The 13199-nt window shown below is 44.3% G+C and overlaps 1 pseudogene; it reads left to right on the top strand.

Annotated features, from left to right (window-relative positions):
• The first annotated feature begins 4634 nt into the window (after positions 1 to 4634).
• On the top strand, positions 4635 to 11958 carry LOC123101839 (protein FLOWERING LOCUS T-like; annotated as a pseudogene).
• Positions 11959 to 13199: the final 1241 nt, after the last annotated feature.

The following is a 13199-nucleotide window of genomic DNA, read 5'->3' on the forward strand; positions in this document are numbered from 1 at the left end:
CATAAAATATAGTTGCTTCACAAACTGAAAATATCACCAGAAACAAAGATTCGATGCTGAGCTCACATGTATTGTTAGATGGGGCTCAGTTTTTGTGGAGAGCTATGATTTGGGAATATAGAAGATGTGGCAAAAATTCAGCTCATTAGGATATGCCTAGCTAGTACTTCCTTCACAACAGTTCGAGCTAAACAAAAACTTTGGAAATTTGCCGAGGAAGATTTACCAGGCAAATGGAGTTGAATATTGTCATGAGGCAATGATTTGGATAGTAAAGAATGCCCAGTTTTTTGAGAAATTTTTGGAATGACAGAAATATAGGTTGCTTCACAACCTAGGGTAAAAATTGACACATGAACATGACACATAGGCAAAACTGGTTAGGTGGCGCCTAGTCATAGCAATCCACCACAATTTACAAGGTTATGACCATCTATATTGGTCGTGATCAGCTAGAAATAAGGCAGCGGACCAGTGTTGTCTGCTTCACGACCATTTCGTGTAAGGAAATTACGACCTTTCTGACTAAAATGGCCGTTATAGTTTAGCGTTTGGAGCCCACCGAACAGCTTTTGACCAATTGGTCTCAAATGGTCATAGATTTATGACCAATTTTTCCAGGGTCACTGAAAGAAGATCACAAGTTGACATATTTCTTGTAGTGTATTGGAGTCTGGGTCCAATTAAGCCTCTTCTGAACGTCACATTTGACGGAAATGATTCCATTACCATGGCTATAGTATCACCCTTGTGACACACAATGTTTTATAGAGCCCGGTATTGTTCCCGGAGTGTGTCATCTCCTAGCCACTTGTCCTTCCAGAATCTAATTTCCGAACCATCCTTAACGGAGAAGGGTCCATAGCAAAAAAAAAATCTTCTTAGCCACTAGACCCGCTTAAAAATGAGAATCCCCGGGCTTCCAGTATACTTGGAGCTTGCCATATTTGGAAGAAGATATGGTAGCATTCGGTTAGACATTTGTTAGGGATCCTAACTGATGTCTACCATTCGGTTACACAAGAGAACATTCAGGTACCCATCGCTACAATGTCTATGGGATGGTGGTCAAGATGTTGCCCGATGGCTTGTGGAGGATTTTTCATTGATATATTATGCGGATTTACTATGTCTGGAACACCCTTAATGGTGGTCCAAAGATATTGGCGTCTCCACTGAATCTTGTAAACAAATCTCAGTGTCATGTTGTGATTGCATATCTTGATAAGACAAACATGCACCTCCGATTTATAACAAAATCAAAGAGTTCTCTTAGTAGCATAGATTGTACAACCGCCCTATTAAAATGCACGCGGGTACCACACGGTCTGTCTGACCACATCTTCTGACGACCCATGATTTTACCATCAACATTTCTCTTGCTTGTCTAAGAAGTTGCCACGAGTCATCCTACTATAAAAGAGCTTACAATGGACACCTTGTCAAGGGTGACCCAAAAGGTCAATTGCTGGGGAAGCTTTCACACAAAGGGCTTAATGCAAAAATAATTGCAAAAATCCCCTTTCATATCCTTGTGCTTGTCATCGCCTTTAGAAGTTAACGTTACAAAAATTAGTATCCCATGCTCCGAGAAGGCATCATTATAGGCCACCTGATTTAGATACCTTGGAATTGGCCCGCAATTAGGGATGTAACCATCACTACATTGGCTTATTTGTTGTGGTTCACCACGTACCTTTTCTATCCCTGAGCCGCAACCTACCCATGACATAGTCGAAGAAGAATGTCGGAATCACCCTCTACCTTCTGCATGACATCATACCTATGTTACTACCCACTATGAAGGTAGTAACATAGTCTAGAAATATGTGTATGCTACTAGTGTATGTTACTTTATATTGTAGCTAGTCTTACTAGTAGTATGAGTAACATCACACATATCAAGGCAAGATAAGTCTATAGCCTAATAAATGAAGTGTTGCATGTTACCACACATAAATTACTCCTCACTATAAAGGTAGTAACATAGACTAGTAACATGTGCATGTTACTACTCTATGTTACTATCCATTGTGACTAGTCTTATTGATTATAAATGGACGCTAACTCCTAGGCGCGTCCCTAGATGGTAGAGTCGAGTTGTGGGGAGTCGAGGCACTCTTAATGCTGGAATTACACCATTGTCTTGGAAGCATTGCTCACGACAAACCTATGAGATGACATCAAAGTATCCGGTCCAACTCCCGCAGCCGTGGCAGCAAGTGAAAGGAAGGGAACACATACGCTCGTCGTAGCGGGATTAGAGTGCCACTTAGCCTTTGTGGAGACTAAAGTCAAAGTGAGAGGAAAGCAAAACTTTTGTTGACGTACATGTGCTAAGTAGTAGTTTGTGTTTGTTTTCTGGAGATGCTTCCAATCTATACATAACCAATCATAGCAGTATAAAGAAAAACAGAGGTAACAAAAATTACAACCAGGACCATGGACCACCTAGCGGTGGCTACAATAATTGGAGCGAGATGAATGCGCGTCGCCGTGATCGCCCCTCCCTCACTAGATCCGGACAAACCTTGTCGTAATAGACCATCAGTAATTCTAAGCCCAGAGGACCAGCTAGCGCACCAGAGCAACAACCATCACTAATGAAGAGAGTCGTAGATTGGAATGATCAAACCTGCAAACACACGACTTGAATCTATGTCATTGCCATCTATTCGGTTTAGGCTAGCTGACGTTTCGCGACTTTATGACTAATCAAATTGTAAAACCTGGCCTTTGATTAAAAAAATCTCAGATTTGTTTGAATTTCGTCGGTCCACATCAACATTATCAAGAATGGATATAATTTCCAAAAAAAATCATGACCACCAAAAGAAATATTGTTGAATCCAATAAGAAAATCATGTCCAGAATCCTACAAAAGGGTTCATCAGTTTATAAACAATGGGCCTGGTTAGGTGCAATTCTGTCTTATGGGATATCCAGGGTCATACAAAAATCGGCAACAGCATAAGAACACAAAATAACTAAATTATGACAAAAAATTACAAATGTTTGCATTGGAAAATAGTATCTTTGAATTGAATAATACTTAACTGGTGACGTTCGAATTAGATAATATTAGTTGGTAAATTTGTCTTTTCTGTTTGTTTTGTTTCTTATGCCCAAGAGGTAAACATGGATCACAAACGTCATGAGTGACTGGCAGATAAACATCCCGTTTATTTGTAAAAGGAAAATTGTAGTAATTTGGACTTCACAGTGCAATGGGAACCTTCTCAAGCTGACATCACATTTTAAGGCATCGATCTGATTTGACACTCATGAAAGGGGCTGAGGGCGAGATTTGTGGTGCCGCCGAAGTGTATGACAGTTCCCTTGGTTGCTCGGATAAGACCGCGTCCCTCAAAAAAAAAAGTTCCCTTGCTTGGTGTTCATCATCTTGGGGATGCATTCGTGGTCCGTAGCGAGACATATATAGTTGTGGCAAAAAGTTGTGGTGTGAATTCGCTTAGCATGTGATGAAAGCTAGCTAGGGCCGGGTCGAGTCGTTTGCTGCTATCTTTTCTTTCTTTTTTCTAGGGATCGTCTTTTCTTTATTGGTACGCCATTGTTTCCTTTGTTTTAGGAATATACATTGGTGTTGTAGATTTTTGTATATCGAATAATAGCCATACGAAAAAAGGGCGTGTGTCGTTGTTGGCAATACAAGGAGCGACACGTCGCAGGTTCCTTCCCATTTTTTCCAGGAAAAGTTGTGCCTGTATTATAGTCAGTGAAGATGCTGAACACATACATTACACCTGTGGAACTTTTTACAGGATGCACGACATGACATGTGAACGACGGATGCTTTGTCGCGTTCAGTATGTGGCCCTTGAATCAACCTCTGGGACGGCGCCGCCAGTATCTTGAGTCGTCAAACCTGCCCCTTTCGGCAGTTCTTTTCTAAAGTTGCAACTTGAATCTGGCGCCATGTGGCCTGTGTGGTAGACGATCACGACAAGCATGATAGTTTGTGGCCGGAACACGATCGAGGACGTGGCTGGACCATCTCCTGGTAAAGGCATGACGCCCTCCACACGGCATTCCGTCGATATGGACTGTCCGTCCATGCGGATTGAACGGTCCAGATTCAATAATACGCGGATGTCACTTGTATTATATGGACATCCGAGGATCATTTTCAAAATAAATAAATAAAATCTGACATTTGCGTCACAAATTTTAGGGGCATTTTGGTACGATTTTTGTCCAGTTCATTCCCGTCCCTGCAGGTCCGTCCTACGGCGAGGGCGTCATCGCTAGGTTTTGACTCCTCGCCGGCGGTAGGGTTTCATCCCTCGCCAGCAGGATGGAGCCACGCGTCGCGCACCCCATTCCCCTCACACTCTTGCACCTCTTCTTCACCGAAGAACACGAGAAGAGGCTGACTGCCATCCCCGGCGGCGGCTGCCAGCGAAGATTCGGCGCCATCCCACACTCCAGTCCTCTGTGCATGTGCCTATAGTCCAAGGTGGACATGGGGGCAGTTTCGAATCTACCGCCTTGTCTCTCCCCCTCCGACGCAGCGAGGACACGGAGCTGGCTCCTCACGGCCCGCTCTCAGCTGCACGAGGGCTGCGCAGTCCGCACCATCCCACGTCGCCCCCTACCCCGCCGGCCACTGCTCCATGCAGGTAGTGGTGGGTGCTAGTGCCCACACCGCCGTGCCGGACGGGCACGCCACCGGCCGCGAGAGGTAGCGAACAAGGGAAATGAATGCAGCGGAGCAGTCCGTGCGCCGTCACCGTGGGTTACCAGTGGAGCCCGATGAGAATGAGTGGCTCCTCACTTGGGTCTACAGCTGGTCACTTACAAGCACGAAGATGGACGCTCGGCGGCTCCGTCAGAAGAACGATCCTCGTCCACGGCGTAGGTCGCTGGTGTGTCCAGCTAGAGCGGGTGAGGTTGACATTCGTCGCCGAAGGCTGCTTGCTGTTTGTCGTTAGAGGCAGCTCCAACGGAAGTGGATCCTCTAACATTAAGGAGGGAAGTCACCTAAGCTACAGTATAATGTAGTGCAAAACAAAGAAGAAAAGTCAGGGACACTGTAGCAAATACTGTATTTATCTAATGCAGAAGGTTATGTGTGTGGTTACTGTTCATGTAAATAAATTTAAAATTAATTTTTTTGCATCATAATTTTGTTTGCATGTAATTTGTGTAATGTATACAATAGATTTGTAATTTACAAATTAATTTAAGTCATTTTAGCTTTAATCATATGGATATGAAAGAGGGAAGTCAGGAAATTGTAGCTTAGGTGATTTCTCTTCTTCATATTAGAGGATCCGCTTCCAGCTCCAACACGCTCATATAAGAATTTTGCGGGTCGGAATTATAGCGGCTCTCATAGAGATTTGCTCTCAGGTTTTTCATTTCCGCGGAGTGGATGCTGATTGTTATTGGAGCCCTTGCGTGTGTGACCCATTGTCAGCACGCACAAACATCGTACAGTTGATAGAGACGGAGAGAGGGAGTCAAGCTGGTTAGGAAGAGACCTCTATGCTAAGAGACAAGGGAGATAGAGAAAGATAGCATGTGCTGTCGCCGGCTGATTGGATCACCACATTCTTTGTGATATATTCAAATCTCCAGCACGTGAAGGGTTCAGATTCTGCCCACTACTGGTACTACTTTAGGCTGAACTGATTGGGATGGACCTTTACAGAAAGTTTGATTCCAGAAAAGCCCTAAAAGGGCGAGGAAACGTAATCTCTTGTATTTTGTATCTTAATTCAAACTCTCGGTCCGGCAACAATGCATTGGCCATCCAATCAGAGATCTGGGAACTGCAACAGATTTTTTTAAAAGAGAACGCAAGCGCTGTATATATGCGCATACACTCACTCTATAAACACACACGTACACCTTATCTTTAGGCATCTCGTCGTCGATGGAAACGTCTTCTTCCACTGAATGCGCATCACCGAAAATTTTGAAATAAATTCAGAAATAAATGCGAGCACCAGGACTTGAACCTTGGTGGGCTGGGATACCAGGATCCGGCTTGCCTGCTCCCTCCCCATGCTCCCATCCGTGCTCCCACTTCATCCTACGGTTGTCTTTTTCCCTTTTTCCTTTTTAATCTAATCATCTCCCCCCTGATTTTAAGGGGGTGGGGCCGAGCGCTATTTTGTTTCAATCAAATCAAGTCACGTATGCGGGAGCATGGATGGGCACACGGGGAGGGAGCAGGCAAGTCTCGTTCGGGATACCACAGTCCCTCTAACCATCCAACCACAGGTTGATTCGTAACTGCAACAGATTCGAAGATGTATATTTCTTGTTCTGGTCAGTGTAGTCCGTTCTTTTAGGGAGATTAGTTTAGTCCATTATTGGCTTAGATATGTCGGCTAATTAAAAGGCATACCACAAATCCTATAACTTATATTTTTTCCACAGAAAAAAGAAAATTATATCTTTTTAACAGTAGTCATGTCATATCCAGCGCCCACCTTGAAACTGACTGCATACATCTGGACCGGGCAGTCCGAACGTGTTGTGCAATCTAATGGGGCCTTGTATCGGTCCGCCTAGTGGTCTAGACGTACTTTTTCCCGCAAACCAGAGATAAATTAGGAGGCTTTGCCGGCGTCCGGACCACTACCACGTCCACGTCTGGCAACCATGGCCCACCCAAAACCCCCTCCCACGCCGCGCGCACTTCACACCAAAAATGGTCAGTGCCGCTCCAGAGTATCAGTGCCGCATTCTTGCCCGGTCAGAGCGGACACGACATCTCGTTGATTTCGGCATTGAAGTTGCATGCCAGCCAAGAGAGCACTGCCCACGCCACTTCCTGGTGCAGACAGTTGCTCCGTATTCAAGCGACAAAACGGCCATTCATTCGTCCGTCCGGCGCCCACATCAATGACATGCAGTTGCCGAGGAACCAACTCTGGCGTCACCTGTCCATCCGTTTGCCGCCCACCATTGCCATTCGCCTGCTATATAAACTGCAGCCCCGGCCATAGCCGTAGTCATCCTCCTCTGGTCCCTTTCTCATCTCTGCACCACTCCCATCATGGCCTCCTCGCGCTCCAAAGCTCTCTGAGATAGATTGTCATAGGAGTAGAAGGAGGTGGCCACCATTGTTGTCGGCTAGCTGGCCGGCAGGCAGCCAGAGGCCGATGAAATCCCAAATGGAGGATGCCGCCGATGATGAGCCGGCACCACCCTCCTCATCGGTGCATTGTATCATGGCCATAGGCGAGGTGCGTACCCACTACATGGACATGGTGCAGGAAGAGCGGGAGGAACATTTTTGGAAGGCCCAGGCCAACGCGGCCTACAACCTCCAACTCCTCAAGGACCAACGGCAGGGCGCAGGAGCATATCGCCGCCGGCAGGGCGATCGTGCCGGACGCAAAGCAGGTGGCGCTGCTCGAGTCTTGCCCCTCCGCCCACGACATCTCCCTTGACCGCAGGTGGTACCGCCAGCGTAAGGCGGATCTGGAGGCCGCCTCCAAGGAGTTCGACGAGGCGACAGAGCAGGTGTGGGGCAAGAGCGACAACGACGAGCACATCGCCGGCTGGGCCAACGCCTACACTCCGCCCCCACGACCACGAAATCGACACGTCTGTGGGCATCGCCTAGTGCGAGAAAGAGTAGCGCATGGTACGTTGCCGCCGCTTGGGTCACAAGAAGGCAACCATTGCTCCCCTCCCGTTAAAACCAAGCTTGGTGGGCTGAATATCGATGGGCGATTAGCCACTTGCCGGTGACATGGAGGCAGACAGCATCACTTCCCGAGGCTCCAGAGGAGGTTAAGGAAACGGAGCAAGAGAGCATCGAGACAGATCTCGAGAAGGCGAAGGCAATAGTCGCAGCTTCAGTTATCGGGGCTTACGGCGAGACATAGCAAACGGGCTCCGGTGATCAGTTAGCTTTAGAGTTGGGTTGTCAGGTTTAAATAAAAAATGTAATGATTTTTTCAGTTTATATGAAAAATGTCTGAAATGTTATGAATTTTGTCCGGTTTATATGAAAATCCGTCTTTTTTGCATGAATTTTGTCCGGTTAGTTTAAAGAGTGGCCAAAATTTATGTGGGCACCGTTGGATGACGGCCTCTGGCATCAATGTCCGATGACTGGTCCTCCGTTGTTCGCGGATGGATGGCGGAGGGAATTTGCGGATCATTGTTGGAGATGCCCTCCCACTCACTCAAGATTCTTGGGTGAGAATTTCACTGGGAGGCTGGAGGCAGGGATATAAATAGCAGTAGCACGCGCGGTGCACGTAGTACATGCCATAACACACAATCTGTCGCCTACGTACAGCTGGTGTAAATAAAAGCCTCATCTATCTAAGAGTCCTATAATAAGTAAGATTAAGTAAGTCAGTGGTCTGAGCATATATATATATATATATATATATATATATATATATATATATATATATATATATATATATATATATATTTCGAGATCGAGGGACCCGCTAATCGTCGGAAGGATCGTGGGCGATGTCATCGACTACTTCAACGCATCGGCCCGGCTGAGGGTGTCGTATGGCAACCGGGAGATGACGGTCGGGTCCGAGCTAAGGCCGTCGCAGGTGGCGAACCAGCCCACGATGCACATCACAGGGAGAGCAGGATCACCCTACACGCTCGTGAGTGCTCTGGTCGATCATATTCATACGTTACTACTGCTTCAGGCCTTGCTTGTGCATATGTATACCTACAAGTACGTTGCAATCGAATGCATGCATCCATGGCGCGCACCACCAATTTGTTTCAGAGTTCCTATCTCTGGGTGCAGGGGAACTATTGCAAAACCAAGGTGCCCCCGCCGGTTTTCTGTTGGGGGTCGATATTGCATCTAGCCTTTCTCTCCATCAAATAATATAAGCAGCGGGTTTCTCATCTTCCTCCCTTCTCATTTCGCATCACTCCGCCATGACCGAGAGACTCCCAAGTTCTACCATCTCATGCTCATGCATGCGGCGGCCACGAGCCGCTGAGGTTCATGGCGCCGCTGGAGGGCGATGATGCATGGTCAGAGGGCCTAAAGTGAGGCAGGCCCTTAAGATGTAAAATGAGTCACTTGGGGTACTTCCAGGACATACTCCCTCCATTTTGGTTTAAAGGGTTTATCTCAAAAATTAGGTTTTCATTGTATTAGTCTAATTTATGTGTCTCATTCAATTCAATTAAAGTGTTTTGAGTCCCACGCCAGTGATGTGAGAGAGATAATTATAGACCATGCATATCCTGCTTCAAGAGTGGAACATGTGTAGAATATTTAATTGGGCAGTTTCGAACTCGTGAAGCTCGTGACATCCGTTCACCATCTATCTTGGTTGCTGGGAATTTTGTGATGAGCCCTTTAAACCAAAAGAGGGGAAGTAGATATTATATTTACCCCCTCACATCCATATATGGCCTAATACATTTTTTTGAGGTTGACTTCGATAATTGATTTGATTAATAATACATGAGATATATGGTATACAAAAATATATCATTAAAAACTACGTTAACATATGCATTTGACAATATACATTGTGTAATATTCATGTGATATATTATTATCAATGTTCAAAACCAACCTCGTGAAACATATTAGCCCCGGAGTAGTAAGTTTGACACTCCCTCCGTTTCTTTCTACTGTGGGTATAAGTTTTGTCTTAAGTCAACTTTATGAAATTTGAGCAAATTTATGTTCAACATCTACTATACTAAAGATCTTTGTTAAACTTCACAAAGTTTGACCTAAGACAAAACTTATATGCGGAATAAACAGAAAGGGAAGAAATAGTATATATTCTGGGACACGTTCGGAACAGTTCGTGGACACACCCCATACTGTACTTTATTTCCCAGGCAAACACACACGTCATTTTGTTTTAACGGAGTTACACACGGTAAATTGTCCATGCAATAATGTGTCCCATTTTAATTTGTTGCTAGGTGATGGTAGACCCTGATGCACCGAGACCAAGCGACCCTTCCGAACGGAGTATCTCCATTGGTACGTGCGTGCCGGCTACATTAAGCTAGCTTTACCTTAGGAGTAGCTTGGTAGTACTTCTTTATTGCTGCACTTTGTAGGCCAATTAACCTTTTTGTCAAAAATATAACATTCATTACTTCATATAGTATACTATATACTAGCTAATTAACCTAATTAATTCAGTTTAATTTCTGCGTACATAGGCTTGTCACAGACATACCAGAAGGAGGTGACGTGGGCCGTGGTAAGAAACTAATTTACCCATGCATCCAGTACGTACATGTAGTATCGTGTTAATTATCCTCCCCAGCCGTCTTCTTTGATAAATAATAAAAGAATAACGGGTCATAATAAAAAGTATCATATATTAGTATTATACATATGATTTTAGTGTATCGTACTATCTTCATAAGAGCATGGTTAATAAGAAAGCCTGCTGCCGGCTATATATGTACGCCATGTCACTTGTAGCCTTCGTAATAGCCTGCTAGTATATTAGATTGACTGTAAACTAGCTATCAATACTTAATGCGTGCATGTGAAAGGAGGGAAGGAGACGCATGCTGATTGGCGGGAATGAATGAAGAGCTAGCTCACCCGGCTGCATGCAGGCTGCATGTGGGTTGGATTTCTTGTTTCCAGTGCTGTAGCCGGCGATAACTGAAGCGCCCGCTTGCTTCTTTTCTCTTTTCTCTCTCTCTTCCAGCTATGATTTCGATGATGTGGAAGTTCTTATAGCCTGCTGACTGGGTACTATTGTACTTGCTCTAATGTGTAGTTTTATAGCTTGGTATGATATTGACATCATTTATTGTCATGCATGACACATACTAGCACTTCATTTAATATGATACTCCCTCCATTTTTTTAGTCTGTATATAAGATTTGGTCAAAGTCAAACTTTGTTAACTTTGACTAAGTTTATAGAAAAAATTATCAAGATTCACAATATGAAATCAATATTGTTAGATGCATCATGAAATTAATTTTCATACCATATAGCTTTAGTATTGTAGATGTTGATATTTCTTTCTGTAAAGGTGGTCAAACTTTACAAAATTTGACGTTGACCAAATCTTATATGCGGACCAAGAAGGAACGAAGGGAGTACCACTGTATATCATATCATAATACTCAATTCTCTTTCTCCTCATTTAACTGTATCACGTCAACAAAAATGCCTAGTTGATATGCATAATATTAGTTATGATGCTCCCATTGTGACAAGCCTAAGAGCATGGTTAATAATAAATCCAACAATCGATTGTAAGGAGTTGTCATGTCATCTACAGCCAACATAATAGCCACCAGCATGTACAATAGTATATTTTAAATGTGTACTACTTTATGAATAGTTGACTCACCTTACTACCTCACAAACTATCTTAGGGCTTGTGCTGCAACCGGCTACTAGTCAAGAGCCTGCTTCTCTACTCTCTCCTCTTCTCTCTCCTCCAGCTAAGCAAAGATATAATATTTTAGTTCTTATGGTCTGTTTATGTCACCTTATTGTTCTTGCTCTAAAATGTAAACCGGTGCATTTAAGAGCATTTTTTTGCATGCATGCAGGAACCGAGGTGGTGGCGTACGAGAAGCCGCAGCCGATAGCAGGGATCCACCGTTTCGTATTTGTGGTTTTCCGGCAGGCAGCACGGGAGGACATCGCAGCACCAGGGTGGCGCTCCAACTTCATCACAAGGGACTTGGCCGAGTGCTACAGCCTCGGCGCTCCAGTTGCCGCTGCCTACTTCAACTGCCAGAGGGAAGGCAGCTGCGGTGGCCAGAGGTGGTACAGGTGAAGCAAGCTACCTATAACTACATCAGTGCCATCCCTAGCACTACAACCAAAATGATAGATGAATAAATGTGATACCAAAGATTCGCATGGGTCACGTAGTGTGGGGCACACACTTGCCCAGCCGAGCACGGCCGTCGGATTTCCTCTTGATCCGCAAAGTCATTGGATCTCATACGAGTGCACATCAAGTTTTATGTTCTGGTTTCTGAAACTTACAATTTTAACATTCACAGTTTATGAAAACTTACGATTTTATTTCTCCCTCGCTCTATGGTTAAGATTTCGATGCCCGCATTTGTGAAATCTGCGATTCTATCGTTTAGTTGCAGTAAGTTTCAATTAATAGTTTTTTCAAAATTCTTCAAAACATATTCAAAATGGATCTTATTTGAAAGCCGTCGTCCCAAGCAACACAAATCTGAAAAAGATATGATTGTCTTAAAAAGAATTGGAAGCCAAATAGAAAAAAGCACATGCGAAGGACTCAATGCTCCCGCCTCTCCCAGTAAAACATCTGTAGCCTAGCTATTTGCTTGCAATACGTACTGTATGCAGGCTAATTGGGTATCTCTCGATCGTCCATGCTTGTGCCCGAATATACTGTGCACTTGGTGCATGGCCTAAACATCGTCTGCTATCTCTACTACTTAAAATAAATAGTGTTTCATTTCCTGCACTATTGGCCCGGTCCGCACCGCCGAGTACTTTCTGGTGACACGTGATGACCGACGACCCAAGGACGAACGAAGCACGCTGAGTATCTAGTTTCCGCTCCAAGCTAGCTCGATCTGGCTACACCATCTACTAGTATATGCAGCAACGCACGTACACGGTAAGAAACTCTTGTCTGGGAAAATAGCTACGCTAATTGATTCACCGGATCGATGCTGACCGATGCACACGACAAACCGGCTGGATTGCCACAGGTACGTGACGTCCCTGGCGTTTTGCTTTTGTTGATTCAACTCCACGAACGAACCTAGCGAAAATTGTTTTTGACGCTCGGTCTCTATGGGAGACAGTTTTTGAAAAATTCAAAATTCAACAAAATTCATTTTTTTTACATTTCAAATAATTCTGAAAAAAAACTACAGACATACATGGGGCATAACACACATGTGTGTAAATTTTCTAGACGAAATAAGTTAAAATGAGGGTTGTGCAAACAAAATATGTGGCTTTTCAACACTTTATATATTTATCCCAAAAGTCCTTGAATTTGCTCTTTCTGCACAGATCACATCTGAAGATATTTCATTCTGAAATTTAACACACATACACATCATATCCTTGTCCTTGTGTACCAAAAAAAATGAATTTTGAATTTTAAAAAGAAGGCCTCGATGGAGGCCGAGCTCCAAAATGCCGTTCCACCAACCTAACCAATACAATTCCTATATGGTGAGTGTCTTCTAGTCCTATCCGGCTAGGAAATCA

Source organism: Triticum aestivum, chromosome 5A (genome assembly GCF_018294505.1).
Source record: "Triticum aestivum cultivar Chinese Spring chromosome 5A, IWGSC CS RefSeq v2.1, whole genome shotgun sequence".
Classification (NCBI taxonomy): domain Eukaryota; kingdom Viridiplantae; phylum Streptophyta; class Magnoliopsida; order Poales; family Poaceae; genus Triticum; species Triticum aestivum.